The sequence below is a fragment of the Piliocolobus tephrosceles genome, chromosome 3 (genome assembly GCF_002776525.5).
Source record: "Piliocolobus tephrosceles isolate RC106 chromosome 3, ASM277652v3, whole genome shotgun sequence".
NCBI lineage: Eukaryota > Metazoa > Chordata > Mammalia > Primates > Cercopithecidae > Piliocolobus > Piliocolobus tephrosceles.
Window position 1 is genome coordinate 180,547,241 of NC_045436.1, and position 13,353 is coordinate 180,560,593.

Genomic DNA, 13,353 nt, shown 5'->3' on the forward strand with positions numbered 1-13,353 from the left:
GATTGGGTTGAGGAGTACTGACATCTTTAAAATCATGGGTCTCTGTCATCAGGAATATGGTCTATTTCTGCATTTATTTAGGTCTTCTAAAATTTCTGGCAGGAACATTTAATAGCTTTCTCCACAGAGATCTTTCTGATCCTATTTTAGATTTATTGCCAGGTGTTTTATATTTCTTGTTGCTATTATAAACATTTGATTTTCTGTTTGTTGCTGGCTTTTAAAGTAATGCATTTTAAAAAACACATTGATCTAGTATTTAGAAACCTTTCTAATCTCTTTGCCTGGCATGGTAACTCACACCTGTAATAACAGCACTTTGGGAGGCCCAAGCAGTGGGATCACTTGAGCTCAGGAGTTCAAGACCAGTCTGGGCAACATGGCAAAACCCTTTCTCTACAAAAAATACAAAAATTAGCTGGGTGTGGTGGTGTGTACAAGTGGTTCCGGCTTCTTGTGAGGCTGAGGTGGTCTTTGGTCTTTGGTCTTTGCTTTCCCATAAATGTTTTAGAATCAGATTATTAAGACACACACACACACACACACACATGCACAGCCATAGTTGGAATTTTATTGAGTCTATAGATTGGGTTGAGGAGTACTGACATCTTTAAAATCATGGGTCTCTGTCTTCAGGAATATGGTCTATTTCTGAAGGGAGGATTGCTGGATCCCAGGAAGTCGAGGCTGCAGAGAGCCATAATCATGCCACTGCACTCCAGCCCAGGTGACAGAGCAAGACCCTGTCTCAAAAAGAAAAAGAAAAAGAAAAACCTTGCTGCTCTCTTATTAATCCTAATAGTTTATAGATTATTTCAGGTTTTCTACAGAGAACAATCATATCATATGAAAATAATGACAAATTAGATTCTTCTGCCCTAATCATTGTCTCTCTCCTTCCTTCCTTCTCTCCCCTTCCCTTCCTCTCTTTCATTCTCTCTTGTTTGTTTTCTGAGATGGAGTCTCACTCTGTTGCCCAAGCTAAAGAGCCATGGCGTGATCTTGGTTCATTGCAGCCTCTGCCTCCCGGGTTCAAGTGATTCTCCTGCCTCAGCCTCCTGAGTAGCTGGGATTCAGGTGCCTGCCACCACACCTGGCTAATTTTTGTATTTTTAGTAGAGATGGGGTTTCGCCATGTTGGCCACCTGGTCTCGAACTCCTGGCCTCAAGTGATCCACCCATCTTGGCCTCCCAAAGTGCTGGGATGACAGGCGTGAGCCACCAAATCCAAACTGTCTCCTTCATTTTTTTTTTCTTGTCTTGCTGAGCTGGCTGGAACCTCTTAGTCATGTAAACTTGAGATAAATACCCTTGCCTCATTTCTAATTTTAAAAATAGTTTTATTTATTTATTTTTTTGAGACAGGGTTTTGCTCTGTCACCCAGGCTGGAGTGCAGTGGTGCAATCTCAGCTCACTGCAACCTCCACCTCCTGGACTCAGGTGATCCTCCCACCTTAGCCTCCCAAGCAGCTGGGACTACAGGTGCGCACCACCACGCCTGGCTAATTTTTGTATTTTTTTGTAGAGATGGGGTTTCACTATGTTTCCCAGGCTGGTCTTGAACTCCTGGGCTCAAGCGACTTGCCCGCCTCGGCCTCCCAAAGCCCTGGGATTACAGGCATGAGCCACTGCACCTGGCAAAACAATGTTTTTGATAGCTCACCTTCAAGCCCATTATTTGCATAGATTTGGTAAATATTAAGGAAATTCTCTTCTAGCCTTATGACACGGTTTGGTTCTGTGTCCCCACCCCAATCTCATGTTGGATTGGAGGAGGGACCTGGTGGCAGGTGACTGGATCATGGGGTGGATTTCCCTCTTGCTTTTCTCATGATAGATGAGTCCTCAGGAGATCTGATGGTTTAAAAGTGTGTGGGACTTCCCCCTTCGCACTCTCTCTCTCCTGCTTTGCCCTGGTAAGACGCGCCTGCTTCCCTTCCCTTCCACCATGATTGTAAGTTTCCTGAGGCCTCCCAGTCATGTTTCCTGTTAAGGCTGTGGAATTGTGAGTCAATTAACCTCTTTTCTTCATAAATTACCCAGTCTCAGGTAGTTCTTCATAGCAGTGTGAGAACAGACTACTATACCTTAGTTTGCTAAGTTGTTTTTTAAATGGTGAAAGAATACTTACAATGTTTGTGCTTACTACTTTATTGTTTCACAGTAACCCATGAAATGGGTTACATCTTGGCCTCCCAAAGTGCTGGGATTACAGGCGTGAGCCACCGCGCCTGACCAGGCTTGATAAGCAAAAACCAAAGGGACACCAAGAAGTAATGCTGGAAGGGAGGAGGGCAAGACCAAAAATACAATTGAGGCAGTGGCATTGTGAGAAGCTATTATATTCCTGCTAGTGAAAGAGAAATTTAATAAAGAAAAAAAAGAGAGAGTATAGTAGAGGAGAAAGAAAGAAGAAACATAAAAAAAAGAAACTGCTATGAACAACTTCATACGACTGTTCCTGGAAAATCAGAAGAAATAGATTTTTAAAGGAAAAATACGTTTTCAAAGTTTTATTTAAGGAGAAGCGGAATATCTACAACCATAAAAAAGATAGCATGAGGCATTTTAGAGGTGAGTTTTAATGCATCTTTAAGTAGCAGAAAATCTCCACCTCACTTAAACTTTCAGAGGACAGAAAACAAAGCTGCCACCTCATTTGTGGAGGCCTATATACCCTGACATCAGACCTGCATTTTGTGCAAGAAAAGACAGATTAGGACCAGATACACACACACACGTATCAACTCTTTTTTTTTTTTTGGAGACGGAGTCTTGCTCTGTCGCCCAGGCTGGAGTGCACTGGCCGGATCTCAGCTCACTGCAAGCTCCGCCTCCCGGGTTTACGCTATTCTCCTGCCTCAGCCTCCCGAGTAGCTGAGACTACAGGCGCCCGCCACCTCGCCCAGCTAGTTTTTTTGTATTTTTTTAGTAGAGATGGGGTTTCACCATGTTTGCCAGGATGGTCTCGATCTCCTGACCTCATGATCCGCCCGTCTCGGCCTCCCAAAGTGCTGGGATTACAGGCTTGAGCCACCGCGCCCGGCCCTCAACTCTTAAGTGAAGAATCAGCAAATTAAATCCAGCAGAATATACGAATATACATTATGTAAAATCAAGATTTACCCTAGGAATATAAAGTTATTTTAGCGGCCGGGCGTGGTGGCTCATGCCTGTAATCCCAGCACTTTGGGAGGCTGAGGTGGGCGGATCACAAGGTCAGGAGATCGGGAACATCCTGGCTAACATGGTGAAACCCCATCTCTACTAAAAATACAAAACTTAGCCAGGCGTGGTGGCGGGCACCTGTAGTCCCAGCTACTTGGGAGGCTGAGGCAGGAGAATAATGGCGTGAACCCAGGAGGAGGAATTTGCAGTGAGCCGAGATGGTGCCACTGCACTCCAGTCAAAAAAAAAAAAAAAAAAGGTTGATTTAGCAAAAATTACATCCATGCTGTACATGAAACTTCTAGATAGATCGAAAAAAAATTTTTTAATGTGGAAAACAAAACGATTAGAAGAAAATATATGAAACCCAGTCTGGAACCTCAGGGTAGGAAAATTCTGCATTGGGGTACAGACAGAATAACTCATACAAGACAGAGTAATGGATTTGATTACACCAAGCTTTAATTCGTGGAACAAAAGACACAATTGAAGATAAACATCAAGCCACAGACAGAAGAAGACATTTATAGCATATAGAACAGACAGAAGATTAATGTCCAGAACACAGCTTATAAATTACTGCTACAGCTCAGTGAGGAAAAGAGGCCAATGACCCAGGAGGAAATGGACAGAGGGTCCAGAGAGAAGAGTCTGAAGAGCCAGTGGACCTATAAATGCCGCCCTGGAGGGCAATGTGGCCTTCCCCAGTGGCGCGGCAGGGTGTAGCGTCCCAGCTCTTCCATCCCAGGGATCCACGCAGAGGGACCAGGGGACTTGTGCCAGCTCTGCTTCTTATGGTAAAACACTAGGGCTGGGTGCAGGGGCTCTGTTCGCCATAACATAACTCCTTGGGAGGCCCAGGAGTATGCATTGCTTGAGCTCAGGAGTTCAAGACCAGCCTGGGCAACATGGTGAAACCCCATCTCCACCAAAAATACCAAAAATTATCTGGGCGTGGTGGTGTGCACCTGTGTTCCCAGCTACTGGGGAGGCTGAAGTGGGAGGATCACTTGAGCCTGGGAGGTAGGCTCAACATCAAGCCACAGACAGAAGAAGACTGAGATTGCACCACTGCACTCCAGCCTCGGCAACAGAGTGAGACCTCATCTTAAAAAAAAAAAAAAAGATTGAAACAAAAATATTTCTCTAAAAAAAAAAAAAAATAAAACCACTGGGAACAGCCCACGTGCCTATCAGATGGAATGGATAAATTAAAGGGAGTTGTTTTTACAGGAAGAAATGCTACAGTGAAAATAAAGTGTTCATTTTACATGAATTTTTACACCTACAATGCAATACTGTTGATTATTTACAAATGCCTACATATGTAGAATAGAAAAGCAAACTGCAATGCGAAAGAGCATTTAGAATACACAGCAGAGGCCTTGGGGGTGGACAGAGGAGAATGGGCAAGGGCCATTTTAACTTTACCTGTGACTTATTTCCTTCATTTCAAAACATGCAAATATAGCCAGGTGCAGTGGCTCGCTCCAGTAATCTCAGCACTTTGGGAGGCGAAGTGGGAGGATCATTTGAACTCAGCAGTTTGAGGCCAGCCTGGGCAACATAGTAAGACCCCATCTCTACAAAAAATAAACAAAAATTTATTTATTTTTAATAAACAGCTGGGTGTTGTGCTATGTGCCTGTAGTTCCAGCTACTCGGGAGGCTGAGGTTGGAGGATCGCTTGAGGCCAGGAGGTAGAGACTTCAATGAGTCATGACTGTGCCACTGCACTGCAGCCTGGGTGACAGAGTGAGGCCTGTCTCAAGAAGAAGAAGAAAAAAACCCAAACAAACAAAAACCCATGAAAATAAAAATGATAAAATGTGAACATTTGTTGAACCTGGAAGTTGGGAACCTGGGTGGAATTTTTTCTCCACACTTTTTTGTGTTTTTAAAATTAAAAATATATATACTGAAAGAGAAAAGGCAGCAGGGGTGACAACAGAGGTGGGGAGGAGAGGAGGGGGGGAGAGGGGCCGGCCTGCGAGGGCACCTGGGCTTCCCGCGCCCTCCTGGAGCCGTGACTCACCAGGCCGCCCAGCCGGTGGCTCCGTGTGGTTCTCAGGTATTGATCAGAGATTTCACTCTCTGGCCGCAAGCTCCCTGGGTGATATCTGCAGCAGTAGCTTGGATCATGAGAATTACCACAGCCTAGAGTAAGCCAGGCAGGCTGTGCAGAGATCAACAGCTGTGAGCCTGCTCCCGGGGCCAGCTGCACCTCAGACTTGTTCCCTGGCCTTTGTCACAGGCACTTTGTCACCCACGTGCTGGCAAGGAGGGTCTGGCTGACTCTCAGGACAATTCTGAGGCCCCTGGGTGGCTTCATCACTGCATGCATCATTAGGAAGCTGAAGAAGACCTCCTGGGAAGGGCGCATCCGCTTGGGGTATTTAGGGATGAGTAGAAGTTTGCAAGACAAAGCAAAGAAGGTCGCTCCAATCTGAGGGAAAAGCATAGACAAGGAACATAGGCAAGAAAGGCCCAGCAAGTTCAGGAGGTTGCAAACACACCTCGTTGGCTTCCCCACCCTCGTAGGTGCTCATTACCTCCCACCTGTGATGCTGGCATCTGTTACCTCTGGAGAGAACCCGCTTGGTAACTGTCAGGAAACCTTACCCAAGACGGCATCTACAGCCTCTATTTTTAACCGTCTCCCCAGCCCCAAAGAGGTGGGGGGCATTTGGGATGGTGTAGCCCCTTCTGAATCCTGCATGGTTTTCTCTCTGGGCTCCAGTATGAGAGAATAACAACGCCATCCACTTCCCAGAGATATACGGCTGCTGCCAATGACAGACAAACCAATGCTGCCTCCTCCATTATCATTCTGGGCCAAATCAATATCAAAACAACCGAAGTCTAGACGCATAAATGTCAAACTATTTAACAAGAAGCAGTTAGTGCAGAAAAAACACTTAAATGGCAATTGAGGGGGTCTGATGAGCCTTAAAGTAACTTAGGAGGATTTATGGAAGATAAAAACAGTTTAACTAAGCCTGGAGCCGAGCCCCTGGTGGCCTAGCGCAGGAGGCCACGCTTTATCCTCCCTGCTAGGCTGCCGAACCGGCTGCTTGGTTGCAGAAAAGGGGCCCTTGTTTCTTCCAGTCATTTCTGCCCCAGTCTGGGCTTCAGGTTGTGTTTTTATTAATGATAGCATGACGTGATGTGTGGACTACACAGTGCCAGGCTGCAGAGAGGGAACCACAACTCTGCGTTTCAGTTACCGAGCACCCTCCCATCCATTCTGTTTAAATGTCACAATAGCTGTGATGTGTTGAGCATGTTCCAGGCACACACACGACTGCACGCGATCTCCCCCGCCTGCCGGCGAGTTGGGGTTTTCATCTCTGAGTTGATGGAGAGGAAGTGGGCACCCTGAGTTGTTGCTGAAGGTCACTGCCGGGTTCGTGTCTGGATCCCTCTGCCCTGGAGCCTCTGCTCTGCCTGCCCGGCTGTGCCTCTGTGCCCAGACGAGGCCCGGTGCTGACCTGCTCCTTTGGCTCCGCTGATCCAGTCGGTCCCCAGGGATGGAGGGCGGGCTTTGACTGTCCCCAGAGAGGAAGGGAGGTGGGCTCCCATGAGGACCCATCTCAAGTGCCCTAAACTGCCCACTTGCTGTTTAGTGGGATCAATGGCGGCTTCTTAATTGTTGGTAATGACTTTGGGCCCATCCAATTATTACCGCACTTAACAAGAGTCTGTAAATCACCTTCAGTCTCATAAGATCGGAATTTGAAAGTGACTCAGGTTTCCATGGGCTGCAGGCCACCCCTCCTCCCACCTGCTCCCGTGGTAAATCAATGCTATCCTTCAGAAAGACCTCCTGCAAGCAATGCCACAATCTCCAGGATGCATCGGTGCCTTCCACAGTCACGACCGAAGTCCTCTCTAATGGAGCTAAGGCCAAGCATGGCAGCTCTCCATGCAGTTCAGCCACAGCCTCCAACTGCGACCTGCTTGCTGCATCTCTTTTGGAGCGACCACAACCTCAGGTCCCTTCCGCCTGCTGCCGAAGCCTCAGACTGAAATTCAGGCTGCAGCCTCCATGGCTCACGGCCACCCTGTGAGTGTGTTGTGGCTCTGCCTGCTCCCCACTGGACTGGGGAGCCCTCTGGGGTAGGCACAACACCCCGTATACAGTAGGTGCTCAATGAAGACATTCTGACGAATAAAGGGATTTTTCTGTCTTTGAAATTAAAGGACCTCCTTCTGGCAATGTAACAATCTAGATGTCTGGAGAAAATAGCCCATTTCAGAACAACTCAAAAAGTCGGATGAAATAAATTTGCATTATGCACATATTTTATATGTTTTGTGTAAAATTTTTAAGATATGCATCTGACTAGCAGAAAAGAAAGAGAAACCCTCGGTAGCCAGAAATGATGAGAAATGGAATTCTGAGGATTGGACAGACACCAGAAGACGGGGCTCATGGGGAGCTCTCCCCTGTTTCTGGGGACCTAGAGCAGGGCTTCAAGAGGCCCATGCAATTGGGGGACAGGAGACAGACTCAGGGCCAGGCCACTCATAGGTTGGGACAGAGACCCCTACATGAGCCAAGACCTCTGAAATGGCACGAGGAAGACATCCATCCCGCAGAGGGAGACAGTGAGCCCTGGGGAGAACGGAGAAAACCCTTCACTGGGAATTCCTCCCCACCCGGGTCAACCCCCATGAGGACCCCAAATCACACTGCTCAAGTGCCCATTCCTCAGCCCCCTCCACTCCAAGAAAAAGGAAAGGTGAAAAGCTGAAAGTGGTCCTAGGATATTGGTGGCTCTAGGTGAAGTAAAAGCACATCTATCCAGGAGACATGTAGACAGAGTCTCGCTCTGCCTCCAGGCTGGAGTGCAGTGGCGTGATCTCGGCTCACTGCAGCCTCTGCCTCCCGGGTTTGAGTGATTTCCCTCCCTCAGCCTCCCGAGTAGGTGGGACTACAGGCATGCACCACAATGACTGGCTAATTTTTATATTTTTCTTTTCTTTTTCTTTTTCTTTTTTCTTTTGAGACAGAGTCTTGCTCTCTCAGGCTGGAGTGCAGTGGCACAATCTCAGCTCACTGCGACCTCTGCCTCCCAGGTTCAAGCAATTCTCCTGTCTCAGCCTCCCTAGTAGCTGGAATTACAGGCACCCGCCACCACACCCAACTGATTTTTATATTTTTAATAGAGACAAGGTTTCACCACGTTGGCCAGGCTGATCTTGAACTCCCGGCCTCGGGCAATCCACCCACCTTGGCCTCCCAAAGTGCTGGGATTACAGGTGTAAGCTACCGTGCCTGGATGGGAGAAACATTTAAACCCAGGCCTTAAGCAATTTCTGCAGAGTAACTTACAATTAAGATAAAATTACAATTAAAAATTAACATCTGTGGAGAAGTCACAAAATTTAAAATCGATAGAATTAGGCCCATGAAGACTGTGACAATAGAATTACCAGATAATGAATAAATATGTTTTATATATTTAAACAATTAAAAGGTGGTGTTGACAGTTTAGCCAAGCAGAAGAACTATCAAAGTTGACTAATGTTACTATCATACTGGTCTTCAAGAAAAGAAGAAAATAAAAAGGTTGACTATACTGATTTATTGTTTTTTGGAGACATGGTTTCATTTGGTTGCCATGGCTGGAGTGCAGTGGTATAATCATGGCTCACTGCAACCTGAAACTCCTGAGTTCAAGCAATCCTCACACCTCAGCCTCCTGAGTAGCTAGAACTCCAAGGAACATCACTATGACTGGCTATTTGTTTTAAGAGACTGAGTCTCACTGTGTTGTCCAGGCTGGTCTCAAACTCTTGGACTCAAGCCATTCTTCTGCCTTAGCCTCCCAAAGTGCTGGGATTACATGCATGAGCTATCATGCTCAGTTATCTAATCTGATTTGAAAGAACAAATATGAAATTCTAGCAGTAAAAAATATAAAAATTGAACTTAGACAATTAACCAACAGAGTTGATACAGCTAAAGAGAAAGTTAGTGAAAGGCAAAAGAGACATGTAGAAATCATCCAGGCTGTGACACAGAAGAGAGTGACATCGAAAATACGAAAGAGAAAGTCAAAAGCACAGAGAAAAGTGTGAGGGGCTCTATAGATGTCAGAGATTGGAGCCTCAAAAGAAGAGAATGGAGGGAGTGGGAAGAGAACATCATTGAAATAATCAGACAAAGGTAAAATGCCCAATTAAAAGATAAAGATCAGATGGGATAAAAAAAATCTGTGTTAATGAAAGACAAATTTACAATGTAAGGACAGAGAAGATTGAAAGAAACATGATGAAAAAAGTCCCTAAGGAGATATTAGTTAAAAAAAACCCTAGAATATCTACAATAATATCAACTGAATAGACTTAAAGTAAAAGCATGACTACAGATAGAATTATTGAATTTACATAAAGGTTTCAATTTGACTGTAATTCTAAACTTGTTTACACCTAATAACTTCAAAATATATATACTAAACTTTGTCAGGTTATAAGAAGAACTACAAAAAAATTGACAAATGCTGTCATAGAGGGATATTTTAAAATACATTTTGTAGTGACTGAAGTAAGGAGACAAACAACTATCATGACGGTGTAGAGTAGCTTTCCAACACAATGAACAAGCTTCATATAATAAGCGTGTAGTGAAAGCTGTGCCCAGCAACGGGAGGGTTCACGTACTTCTCAACTGCCCATGAATACATATTAAAAAATAATACTAGGTCATAAATCGAGCAAGCAACAATAGATTTCAAAGAATGGTTGTCAAAGAGACCACATTCTCTGACCACAATGCAAGTAAATTAACATCAATAAAACATCATACATGGGGAAACTTTAAAGCACACTTATAATTAGCTCATAAGTCAAAAAAGAGATTATGAAAATTGAGCATACTAGAAAAGAATGACAACAAAAATAATAAACACCAAAATTTGTAGGGAGCATCTATAGCAGTACTTAAGAAAAAATGTATAACCTGAAGCTCTTATGTCAGGAAAAAAAAAGTTTAAAATTAATTATCTAAGTAAACCCAAAAAAAAAAGAAGTCATGAAGATAAGAATAAAAATAATAAAAGAATAGAATGAGTAAATTTATAGCACAAAATAAGAAATGTAGATGAGATGCCTAGATTTCTAGAAAAATGTAAGTGCCAAACCTGAGTTAAGAAGAAATAGGACAATCAAACGATCTCATAAGCATCAAGGAAATTGAATCAATAATGTAAAATCTTTCCAGAAAGAAAGCATAAGTCTCAGTGTTTACAGGTAAGTATAATCTAACATTCAAAGAACAAATAGCCCCCATCTTTCACAAATTCTTTGAGATAATAGGAAAACAAACATATTCCAGCTCATTTTTGACCTAAAAATTAGATCCATTAAGGCAACCTTAATGGATTAGCATAGATGCAAATCCAACAAAAAATAAGATGCAACCTTAAGGATTAGCATAGATGCAAAAATCCAACAAAAAATACAAACAAACCAAGTTCTGTAGTACATAAAATATAAGAAGTCATGATTACTTCGTGCTTATTCCAAGAATGTAATATTCTTGACTTTTTAAAAATTCTGAGACCGAGTATTACTCTATCATCCAGGCTGGTGTGCAGTGGTGCAGTCTTGGCCCACTGCAACCGCTACCTCCTGGTTTCAAGTGATTCTCATGCCTCAGCCACCTGAGTAGCTGGAATTACATGGTGCATACCACCAGGCCCAGCTAATTTTTTTTGTATGTTTTAGTAGACATGGGGTTTTGCCATATTGGCCAGGCTGGTCTCAATCTTGTGGCCTCAGGCAATCCACCCACCTTGGCTTCCCAAAGTTAAGGTGTGAGCCACTGCACCCGATCAACAACGTTCTTACATTAGAAATGTTGTTAACATAATTCATTACATAGATAAAAAGAGAAAGTATTTGGTCATCTCAATAGATATGGCAAAAATTCCATAAAAATTTATGATGAAATCCATTAAGAAAACTTGCTGTGTTAGTAACTAGGGTTAGAATGAAACTCCTTTAACCTGATAAACAGTATCTACACAACAAAAAGAAATTCTACTTCAAACATTATACTTAATGATGAAGTAATAAAATAAATCCCTTTAAAATCAGATTCAAAACAGATTCCCAAGTGCTATTCACCTTGTACTGGAGCTATTAACCAATGCAATAAGACAAGACAAAGAAATAAGGAGTATAACAATTTAAAAGGAAAAAGTAGAACTATCATTATTTTCCTGATTTTTTTTTACACAGAAAAACCTAAAATAATCTACGAGAATCTTCCAGAATTGATGACAGAATCTAGCTGTTTTTAGATATAACATCAATAAACTAAAGTGAACTGCATTTATATTTCAATAGTAGTTAGAATATGTAATTAAGATATTATTTATAATAGCAATGAAAACAAAGTATACAGGAATACATCTAACAAAAAATGTATGGACTCATCAGGTGCAAAATTATAAAAATAAATACTACTGGAAAATAACTGCAAAGACCTAATGGAGAGCTGTATCATGTGTATGGATAAGAAGATTCAGTATCATAAAGAGGTCAATTAGTACCCAATTAATCTATAGCTTAAACACAACTCCAAATTCCTGACAGATTAAAAAAAATAAAACTAGTAAGCTAATTCTAGAATTTAAGTGGAATAACAAAACGCCACGATTACTCAAGACACTGATATGGTTTTGCTGTGTCCCCACCCAAATCTCATCTGGAATTCCCACGTGTTGTGGGAGGGATCCAGCAGGAGGTGATTGAACCATGGGGGCAGGCCTGTCTCATGCTGTTCTTGTGACAGTGAATAAGTCTCACAAGATCTGATGGTTTTAAAAAGGAGAGTTTTCCTGCACAAGCTCTCTTCTTTTGTCTACCACCATGTGAGACATGCCTTTTGCCTTCCACCATGATTGTGAGGCCTCCCCAGTCAGGTGGCACTGTAAATCCATGAAACTTTTGTCTTTTGTAAATTGTCTAGTCTTGAGTATGTCTTTATCAGCAGCATGAAAATGGACTAATACAGACACTTATGAAGAAGAAGGTGAGGTGGAAGGAATTCGCCTACTAGATATCAAGAACTATGAAAAATCTAGACTAATAATGGCAGTGTGATATTTGTGCATAGGTAGATGATAGTTAAATGCAGTGTTAAGATACAGATCACACAACATAAGTTGTGTGGTAACAACTTATGATACTGTACTGGTGGGACGTAAATGGACAGAACTACTTCTCAGCCTACCCCAGATCTATGGACTCAGAAACTCCAGAAGTGGGGCCCAGCAGCCTGTTGCTGCCCTTTCCAGAGCAGTCTCTTGGGCGATGGTGAAGCCAGGAGACTGGGGAGGAGGCTTTGGAATGGTCTCGCTGAGCGACTGTGATGGATCAGCTGGAGAAGAGCAGAGGGGAAGGTGGAAGGGGAAGGCTTTTGAAGGCTGAGCTCCAGGGCTTACTGGCAGCTTGGATGTGGGATGGGAAGACAAGATAGACTTCGGGGTGACTCTGGGATTTGTTCTGTACATCTGGAAGGATGGCAGAGGGCTGCAGGCTGAACAGGACTAGGGAGGCTAGGAGCTCAGTTTTGGACCCACGGGTGATAATGTCTGTTGGGAACATGGACAGCTGCCCTGTGGATTGGGAATCTTTGGCTAAAAATCAATGAGACCACCCAGAAATGCTCCTCCAGATAAGACCAAGGACAGAGGTCAGGAGAAGAGGCAGAGCCAGCAAGGAGCTGAGGCAGGAGGACTAGAGAGCTGGAACCTTGCACCAGGGCAGACAAGAGGCTACGTCACATGGATACGATGGGGGCTTGTCCAGGGCAGTTTCTGGGAGTGGCTGAGGGGAGCCCACCCGGACAGGAGAGAAATCAGAGGCAGAGACCTCAGGTGTTGCTGTAAAGAGAAGTGGAGAAATGAAGTCAGAGTTAGGGCAGCAGGTGGGAGGAGGGGCTGCCCAGTGGGGAGAGGGGATAAAAGGAGGATGGTGCCATGATGCTGTGCTCTTTGATGCTGGGGACCAGGCTGGGTCTCAGCATTCACCAACAACTCCCAGCCACATTTCCAACAGCTGGGGATGGGAGTGCGGGGAGTGGGGGAGGGTGAAAGGGGTGGCTGCCACCAGGTGAGGAGATTGTAAATTGTCTAGTCTTGAGTATGTCTTTATCAGCAGCATGAAAA